Source organism: Bubalus bubalis, chromosome 3 (assembly GCF_019923935.1).
Source record: "Bubalus bubalis isolate 160015118507 breed Murrah chromosome 3, NDDB_SH_1, whole genome shotgun sequence".
NCBI lineage: Eukaryota > Metazoa > Chordata > Mammalia > Artiodactyla > Bovidae > Bubalus > Bubalus bubalis.
Genome location: NC_059159.1, coordinates 126,745,702 through 126,756,042, shown reverse-complemented (window position 1 = coordinate 126,756,042; position 10,341 = coordinate 126,745,702). Strand labels below are relative to the sequence as shown.

At 43.1% G+C, this 10,341-nt stretch overlaps 1 long non-coding RNA gene across 1 annotated transcript; it reads right to left on the bottom strand.

The window, feature by feature from the left end:
* Nucleotides 1-9,138: 9,138 nt before the first annotated feature.
* On the bottom strand, nt 9,139-10,029 carry LOC123332875. Its single transcript, XR_006550016.2, has 2 exons — nt 9,969-10,029; nt 9,139-9,860 (listed from the first exon to the last, which is right to left on the bottom strand). It is a non-coding gene; the product is annotated as an uncharacterized LOC123332875 (long non-coding RNA).
* Between the last annotated feature and the right edge of the window lie 312 nt (nt 10,030-10,341).

Sequence of the window (10,341 nt, the reverse complement as noted above, 5' to 3'; positions counted from 1 at the left end):
CATGTCCCTCTTCTCTTCCTCACAGCTTCCTATTTCTTCACATAAGGGCACATGCATCTCTACCACTTCCAGGTGAAGAACATCCAGTTTAACTTTTTACAGAGAAAATAAGCATTTCTCCCAGAATAAGCAACAAAATATGTAGATGCACAATTTTGGCTGCTAAAACCTAGCCAGGACAATTTATATTATACCACAGTCGGGTTTTAGGCTAAAACATCTGTATTCCCGTTACATCACAGCTCTTCTCAAGAACAGGGGGAAACTGGTTTTATATTTGGGTAACTAAAGGGCCAGTCCAGGGCTTTAGCCTCCTGAAATGAAGGGCAATCTGCCTCAAAGTATATTCTTGCAGGGTAGAAACTACTCACAGCAACTTAATAACAGTGCTTTGCATTGGTTTTTGCCAATATGACAGGAGTACGGCAGGCTTCCTGGGAGTACCTACAGCTCGAGCTCCAAGCCTACTATTGAGACGGCGCTGAGCATTTTGATGTATTCCCACTGTAGCTCCACCTCTTCCAGCATGGATGAGAAATAGGTATTTTACTGAAAATTCCTTGGGACTAGGGGAGGAGGTTCTATATATATTGTAAAAGTGTATTTTAAACCTTAATAAAATCTGTTAAATATCTCTGTTCTTTCCCCAATGTTCCATTGTGGACAGCAGCTTTCTTTTCTCTTCAAAAATTTCCCCCCTCCCTCCAGGGATAGTCTCTAAGCTCACACACCTCTTCAGCCTCTCATTCCAAATCATCACCCCAAAGTACTGGCAGAAGTTGAAATGGGATGCCTGCAGCACTCTAGCTCCACTCAGGTGTGGCTATGAGGACAGTGTTGAGAAATCTTCCCAGCGGGCAAAACTCCAAGCAGTACACCTGGTTGGTTAATTTGCCTGGAAGAAGGGATGAACAAAGGTATTTCTCTACATTAACTCATGAGCAAATCCCTAAGAGTTTGGACTTGGAAGGCAGATGACTGGAGAACTGGAGGCAGTAAGTTCTGGAGAAGTATGAGGATAGACCTCTTTGAAAGAGTACAGAATATGATATTTGTGTCCCAGATGAATGCTAACCAAACAGCAAGATCTGTTTTGTGGATGTCAGTCCATCTCTTTCCCCAGTCATTCCTGTCCTTGCCCAAGGTACTCATAAATAAAGGGGCCATTGGCTGCAGGGACAAAGGTTGCCCATATTGCTGACCTGGTTACCTCCACTACTGGGTCTCTGACTGCCAACACCAGTCAAAGATAAGATACTATTTCTCAGGTCACTTGGCATCAGACTGATTATATTGAGCCATTTCCACCATAGATAGGGAAGTGCATTGTTCTTACTAGAATAGAGCCTTATTTTAGGAATGGATTTGCTTTCCCCTCCTCACTGATTCTTCCAAAAACACCCATCTCTATATGGACTTGCAGAATACCCTCTGTACCATCATAATATCCCACAGAACCTTATTTCTGATCAAGGAACTCATTTTCCCATCACCTGGAAACAGCTCACCTGATTGAGTTATGTAATAGCCTTTTGAAGATTCAATTTAGTGCCCAATGAATGGCAAAATTTTGCTCTTCAGGGAAAATGAAGTGTACTTTTGGTATCTTTTGGTTAGGAGATGGTTAGCATGTTTTTCAGTTGTGTGAAGAATAATAATGTTTTACAGAAGCATGGTCTTGATGATTTTATTTGAAAATTACATATAGTTTAGGAAATGTGCATAGATACCAAGTTGACAAGAGATGTACTATACTGGATTGTGATATGTCAATTTGGATAAACTGAGAACTTCATTTCCTAGAATTCCTTTTTTTTTTTTTTGTATGAGTTAGAGTTGGCCAAGAGAGGAATTTGTGCTAGATTTGAAAGCCTGAAGTCAACCCTTTCTGAGGGTTATTTTGATCAGATGTGATGATGAACAGATACAGAAGTGCCTGGCAAACCCATCTTGTCCTTTCCATTAGCATTTAAATATGTTTTTCTGATCTTTAAAAATCTCTCCCTTGACCTCAGGTCCCTTTCCACAGGATCCTCTCCTCTTTAAAGCCATGTCCATTTTCACCTTTCTTCTCAATCCTCTGCCACAGGCCTGTCACATTCTTCCCCTTAAAACTTCTCTCATTGTTCTTCTCCCTAAACTCATTTCCCCCTCCTGGATTTCTATTACTATTGTATGCTGATACTGCTCAAGATATATTCAGATGTCTCCTGAGTTTCATACCAGCATATCCAATGATCTATTCAACACCACCACCTGGATGATAGACAGGCAGCTACAACTCAGCATCCAGTTCAGTTCAGTTCAGTCACTCAGTTGTGTCCTACTCTTTGTGACCCCATGAACTTCACTATGCCAGGCTTCCCTGTCCATCATCAACTCCTGGAGCTTATTCAAACTCATGTTCATTGAGTCGATGATGCCATCCAACCATCTCATCCTCTGTCGTCTCCTTCTCTTCCCACCTTCAATCATTCCCAGCATTAGGGTCTTTTCCAGTGAGTTGGTTCTTTGCATCAGGTGGCCAAAGTATTGGAGTTTCAGCTTCAGCATCAGTCCTTCCAATGAATATTCAGTACTGATTTCCTTTAGGATGGACTGGTTGGATCTCCTTGCTGTCCAAGGGACTCTCAAGAGTCTTTTCCAACACCACAGTTCAAAAGCATCAGTTCTTCAGCTCTCAACTTTCTTTATAGTCCAACTCTCACATTCATACATGACTACTGGAAAAACCAAAGCTTTGACTAGATGGACCTTTGTTGGTAAAGTAATGTCTCTGCTTTTTAATATGCTGTCTAGGTTGGTCATAACTTTTCTTCCAAGGAGCAAGCGTCTTTTAATTTCATGGCTGCAGTCACCATCTGCAGTGATTTTGGAGCCCCCTAAAATAAAGTTTGTCACTGTCTCTCAGCATGTCCATAACTAAATATGTCTTGAGTGTGTGCGTAATAAGTTGGTCCAGTTGTGTCTGACTCTTTGCAACCCTATGGACTGCAGCCCACCAGCTTCCTCTATCCATGGAATTTTCCAGGCAAGAATAGTGGAGTGGGTAGCCATTCCTTCTCCAGAGGATCTTCCTGACCCAGGGATCGAACCTGTGTCTTACTATGTTTTCTGCATTGGCAGGTGGGTTCTTTACCACTAGCACCACCTGGGAAACCCCAATACGCTTTATTTCCCCTCAAAACTATATCTCCCTTATATATCAGTGAATAGCACCATTATTAACTCAGAAACCAAGCTAGAAACCTGCTACTCAGGTTTCCTGTGTCTTTTGCCTGGATTATTACAGCATTCATTTTTCCTAAAGTTCCAAAGATCCAGCTCAATAATACAACAATAATGTACCACAAAAGTCTATGGTTAATCTTCAATGTAGATCTGTATTAACCCTGAGAATATGGGGCAATAGATCTCTATGTTATGGGAGAAGTTGCAGCTGATAATGGGCTAAGATGAACAGAGGAGAAACACATTTGCACAATAGTGGACATTGACAGTGTGTTAGACTTGATGACAATTTTATTCTTTCCACAAATATTTATTAATTTCCTAACATGAATTGGAACTGTGCCTACAAGAGATGCTTCCAGGGAATTGAGTCACTGTGTACTTTTTTTGGGTCCTGCATATGCAGGGCATACAAAGAGATGAAAAAGTCATCGTCTCTATGCTTAAAGGGATCTCAGCTCTCTCCATCCATGACCCATGTCAAATGATACCTCAAATGGCCCTATCTAATGCTGAGCTCCTCCCACAGACAGTAAAATTCGTTCCAGGGCCTGTTATTTTCAAAGAATAAATTAATTTCAGAGGAAAATAAAAAGTCAATCTAGAGACATAGGTAAGCTGTTGTCCAGATGCAAGGATTCTGGAAAACCACTGAGATTTAAAAAGCTGTATGTGTGTGCTTAGTCGCTAAGTTACATCTGATTCTTTGCGATACCATGGACTGTAGCCCACCAGGCTCCTCTGTCTATAGGATTTCTCCAGGCAAGAATACTGAAGTCGGTTGCCATGCCCTCCTCCAGGGGATCTTCCCAACCCAGGGATTGAACCCAGGTCTCCTGCATTGTGGGCAGACTCTTTACTGTCTGAGCCACCAGGGAAGCCTGAGAATACTGGAGTGGGTAGCCTATCCCTTCTCCAGGGATCTTCCCGACCCAGAATGGAACCAAGGTCTCCTGCAGTGCAAGGGGATTCTTTACCAGCTGAGCTACCAGAGAAGCCCAAAAAGCTGTCTGCAAGGATTCTTTTTTGATAACATAGAGACCACCTCCTTGGGACCTCAGTTAAACTGCAAGCAATCTCAGTAATGAATTCAGTCTTGTACTCAGCCCATTCTCAGAACCTTTGGCATAATTATGAGAAGAAAACCTATTTATTCTGGAGCATCACCACTTTGGGATAAATTCCTGGAAGCCATCGGAAAAGCAAATGGAAGATCTTTCTCAGAGTCTCTTCTTCTGGATTTCTGAGAAAGAAGTGTTTCATGTTTAGCCTGTCAACTTGCTTTTCATTTCAGTCCATGAATTTGCCCTGTATTGAATACTTAGTTCTCCCTGTCCATCCAGAGGCCTGGGTCTCCTATGAGAAGGTAATTCAACCTTTTCTTATGTCTTCCTCAGATATCATCTTTCTCTGAGCACATTCTTCATATTATTGGTCACAAAAAATAATGATATTTATATAGTACCTTACATTTCACAAAGCTCTTTCCATGTGTTTTAGTTCATTTAATCCTAAGAGCATCACAGAGAGGCAGAGCCATGAGGAACCTGAGGCTCAGAGAAAAGTAACCTAAGATCACACAGCTGTTGGATGACAGACCTCACCAAGAACCCAGATATTCTAACTCATATCTTCTTTCAGCTATTTCTCCCTATATTCATCCAGTGGCCAAACTCATTTCTAGTCCTGATCCATTTCAAAAGTATTTTAAAATCTGAATACAGCTGTGTTCATACTGGGAGCCAATGAACACTGATGTCTTTCCTGGGGACTAGCCTTGTTGTAAGGACCAGGAAGCCCCTCATAAGCCAGGACTCCCAAGACCTACTGAGAGCAAGAAAATACAGGAGTTCTGAGGCAGTGGTTCTCCATTTTTGCTACACATTGAACACACCTGGGGATATTTAAACACTACTGAAGCCTAGGTTCTAGCCCCAGAGATTTATATTTAATTGGTCTTGTGGACAGACAGGCCATTAGATGTTTAAAAGATTCCCTAGGTGATACTAATATGCAGCCAAGATTGGAAACATTGCCATAAGGCTTCCACAGGTTTACCTGTTCCTTGCAGGACCTGTGGCCTCATTCTCTCTTTGCTAAATGCATATTACATCAATCTTATATGGTTGTTGATTAAAATCTAGAACCTACAATAAAGAGGATCAAGACAGAGGAGTACGAAGACCCTGGACTGACCTTTCCATAATGAACTCATAAAAAACTACAACTACGTATAGAGCAACTATTACTGAAAATGACAGGAAAACTGGCAGAATGACTCTCCTGTGACCAAGGCTATAAAGAAGCCATAGAGTCTGGTAGGAGGGAAGGAAAAATGACCTAGTCGGGACTCGCACCCCTATCTGGTGATGCAGAACAGTACAGGGTATCACAGGCTTGAGGATCCTCCCTATGGAGTGAGGGATTAGAGCCTCATATTAGGCATCCCAACCCTGGGGTTCAACACTGGGAAGATGAAACAGTTTGGAAACCAGTGGGGCTGCCTGAGGGCTGTAAGAAACTGAGACTCCACTCTTAAAGATCATGTGCACAGACTTGCTTGCTCCCAGTCCCAGTGTGGAGGCAGCAAATTGAAACCTGCCTGGCCCTCTGAGGGCCTGCCAAGACCCCCCAGGCCTGCCCCTCACCCAACCTGAAGCTTCGGCTCCAGCATTTGCTGCTCCACCGCTGAGGCCACCACAGCTGGTGAGTGTGCCTGCACTTGGAGGGAGATGAATCAGCTCAGTCTGGCCCTGCCCCTACACAGGCTGGAGACTGCCACTGCTGGCCTGCACTTACACTGGGGAGAAAAAAACCAGCTCAGTAGTGTGGCTCCAAGCACTTTGGCTCCAAACTCTCTGACCTCAACCCAGCCTCTAACCATGCCCAAACACTGGGGACAAAGTGGAACCAGCTCAGAAGTATTAGTCACTCAGTTGTGTTCGTCTCTTTGTGACTCCATGGACTGTAGCCTGCCAGGCTCCTCTGTCCATGGAATTCTCCAGGGAAGAATACTGGAGTGGGTAGCCATTCCCTTTTCCAGAAGAATCTTCCTAACCCAGGGATCAAACCCACATCTCTCACACTGCAGGCAGATTCTTAACTGTCTGAGCCACTGGCTCAGAAGTGCCACTCCAAGCCCTCAGGCCCTGACCAGGCTCTCAACCAAGGTGGAGATTTCCTTTTGGCTGTTGCTCCAGCCCCTAAGGCCTTGGCCCTGTTCATGATAGGGCCATAGGGTAGGGACTGCCACTGAGCCTGGAGAAACTCCTATTGACACTTGGCTCTGGCTCTAGAGCCCAGTGACTCCAGCCCTCCCTCCCACCAAGGTGGTGACTGCTGGTGCAACCTGGGGGGAGATGTGGCCCACACTCTCACTTCAGACCCAGCTTTCCCACTAAAGCCACTGGAGACCCGCAGATCACCTGGGGACACCCCCCACAAACGGTCATGCCTTCAAGACCAGGATAGGTAACTGTTTCACCTAATTTCATAGAGACAAACAAAGAAAGGTAAGCAAAATGAGAAAACAGAGGCCTATGTTTCAAACAAAAGACCAAGATAAAGTTCTTGAAAAAAATCCCTAATGGAAGAGAGACAAATACTGATAAAGACTTTGAAGCAATAGTGATAAGAATACTAACTGAACTTGGGAAAAATATAGATGGACACAGTGAAGATTCAGCAAAGTACTAGAAAATATAAACAAGAATCAGTCAGAGGCTGAATATAATAACTGAAAAGAAAAACATACTAGAAGGGATTAAAGACAGATTAGGTGATACAAAAGAATACATAAGTATCTGGAAGATGCCTGCGTGCTAAGTTGCTTTAGTTATGTCCGACTCTTTGCAACCCTTTGGACTGTTGCCCACCAGGCTCCTCTGTCCATGGGATTCTCCAGGCAAGAACACTGGAATGGGTTGCCATGCCCTCCTCCAGGGGATCTTCCCTGGAGGAGGGATCAAACCCGCATCTCTTATGTCTCCTGTGTTGGCAGGTGAGTTCTTTACCACTAGGGGCCACCTGGGAATCCTGATCTGGAGGACAGACTAGTGGAAATTGCCTAATCATAACAGCGAAAAGGAAAAAAATTTTAAAAAATGAGTCCCTCTGGGACATCAAGCATACTGACATTAACATTCAAAACAGCATAGTGCTGGCACAAAAACAGACACAGGGATCTTTGGAACAGAAGAGAAAGCCTAGAAATAAACCCATGTACCTATGGTCAGTTAATCCACAACAATGAGGCAAGACTATGCAATGAGGAAAACAGTCTCTTCAATAAGTGGTATTGGGAAAACTGGACAACTACATGGGAAAGAATGAAGTTAGAATATTTTCTCATACCATCTACAAAAATAAATTCAAAATGAACTAAAGATGCAAATATAAGACTGGAAACCATAAAACCTTTAGAAGAAAACATAGGTTGTAGTCTGACATCAGTCTTAGCAATATCTTTTTGGATCTGTCTCCTCAGGCAAGAGGTTGGATCTCCTTGCAGTCCAAGGGACTCTCAAGAGTCTTCTCCAACACCACAGTTCAAAAGCATCAATTCTTCGGCGTTCAGCTTTCTTCACAGTCCAACTCTCACATCCATACATGACCACTGGAAAAAGCATAGCCTTGACTAGACAGACCTTTGTTGGAAAAGTAATGTCTCTGCTTTTCAATATGCTATCTAGGTTGGTCATAACTTTCCTTCCAAGGAGTAAGCGTCCTTTAATTTCACGGATGCAGTCACCATCTGCAGTGATTTTGGAGCCCAAAAAAATAAAGTCTGACACTGTTTCCACTGTTTCCCCATCTATTTCCCATGAACTGATGGGACTAGATGCTATGATCTTAGTTTTCTGAATGTTGGGCTTTAAGCCAACTTTTTCACTCTCCTCTTTCACTTTCATCAAGAAGCTTTTTAGTTCCTCTTCACTTTCTGCCATAAGGGTGGTGTCATCTGCATATCTGAGGTTATTGATATTTCTCCCAGGAATCTTGATTCCAGCTTGTGTTTCTTCCAGCCCAGCGTTTCTCATGGTGCACTCTGCATATAAGTTAAATAAGCAGGGTGACAATATACAGCCTTGAATACTCAGCCTTGACGTACTCCTTTTCCTATTTGGACCCAGTCTGTTGTTCCATGTCCAGTTCGAACTGTTGCTTCCTGACCTGCATACAGGTTTCTCAAGAGGCAGGTCAGGTGGTCTGGTATTCCCATCTCTTTCAGAATTTTCCACAGTTTATTGTGAGCCACACAGTCAAAGGCTTTGGCATAGTCAATAAAGCAGAAATAGATGTTTTTTTGGAACTCTCTTGCTTTTTCCACGATCCAGCGGATGTTGGCAATTTGATCTCTGGTTCCTCTGCCTTTTCTAAAACCAGCTTGAACATCTGGAAGTTCATGGTTCACATATTGCTGAAGCCTGGCTTGGAGAATTTTGAGCATTACTTTACTAGCATGTGAGATGAGTGCAATTGTGTGGTAGTTTGAGCATTCTTTGGCATTGCCTTTCTTTGGGATTGGAATGAAAACTGACCTTTTCCAGTCCTGTGGCCACTGCTGAGTTTTCCAAATATGCTGGCATATTGAGTGCAGCACTTTCACAGCATCATCTTTCAGGATTTGAAATAGCTCAACTGGAATTCCATCACCTCCACTAGTTTTGTTCATAGTGATGTTTTCTAAGGCCCACTTGACTTCACATTCCAGGATGTCTGGCTCTAGGTCAGTGATCACACCCTCGTGATTATCTGGGTCATGAAGATCTTTTTGTACAGTTCTTCTGTGTATTCTTGCCACCTGTTCTTAATATCTTCTAGTTACCAATTGTTCATTATCCTTATTGAGAATCAATGCTCCAGGCACTGAACTAGGCACTTACTATAAGTCTTCTATTTGATAGGTCTCATAAAGCCTACACAATGGCATTATGATTCCCATTTTACAGTCTCAATAGAGTGCCTGAGTTCACTTGTTAAAACTTGGATTATGTCATTTTTTTATCCAGCATTGTATAGCTCAGCGCCTTGTACTGTGCCGAGCAGAGAGTAGGCACTCAAAACATGGTTGATGAATGAAGGAATAATTAAATCCCATGCCATTTCATTAATTTATCCTGTCTCTGGTTGATGCAGAGATTGTTTCTCCAGAGGAGATTTACTTCCTGGGCCTTCATTCTTTGGCAATGATTGCTCACCAAGTAGGGATTTGACGGCTCACAGAAATGTGTCTATGTTTTTTTCATTATCTAGGGCAGTGGTTCTCAAACTGTGGACCCTGGCCCAACAGCCCTGCTGTCACCTGTGAGCTTGTTAGAATTGCAAATTCATAGATCCCATTCCAGACCATTGAATTAGAATTTCTGGGCATGAGTCTCAGGAAACTGTGCTTTAATTAGCTTTCCAGATGATTCCAATGAATGTTAAATTTGGAGAACGATGGGAAATAAATGAATTTTTTCTGTCCAGAGATTTGCAATAATAGTATGGCTTGGCTGATTGGGTGGATGGAGGAGCCATTTACGGAAATTGGAAGACAGGAGGGAAACATTTGGATGCAGATTTGGGTTTTGTATGTTAAATTTGGAGTACCCATGGGTTATCCAGGTGAAGATATCTGGAGGCATCTGCAAGGACAGAGTAGAGACTTAGATTTGGGAGTGGTGGTTGAAGCCACAAATAAGAGTGCCCAGGATAGTGGGAAGCACTGGAGAAGACAAGAACCATCGACATACCTTAAGTAATAGCATTGCTCCCCAGGTGGCTCAGTGGTTAAGAATCTGCTTACCAATGCAGGAGACTCAGGAGACATGGATTTGATCCCTGGGTCAGGAAGATCCCCTGGAGGAGGAAATGGCAACCCACTCCAGTATTCTTGCTGGGATAATCTCATGGACCTGAGGAGCCTGGCAGTACATGGGGTCGTGAAGAGTCGAACACAACTGAGCGACTGAGCTCACACACAAGTGTGTGTGAGTTGAACACAACTGAGCAACTGAGCTCACACACAAGCATTACTTAAGGAGAACAGGGAAGAGATGCTTAAAAAAAAACAGACTCTGAGGCCAGTCATTCTTCTTTGTGAGTGACTTGCATCGGAATGTTTGT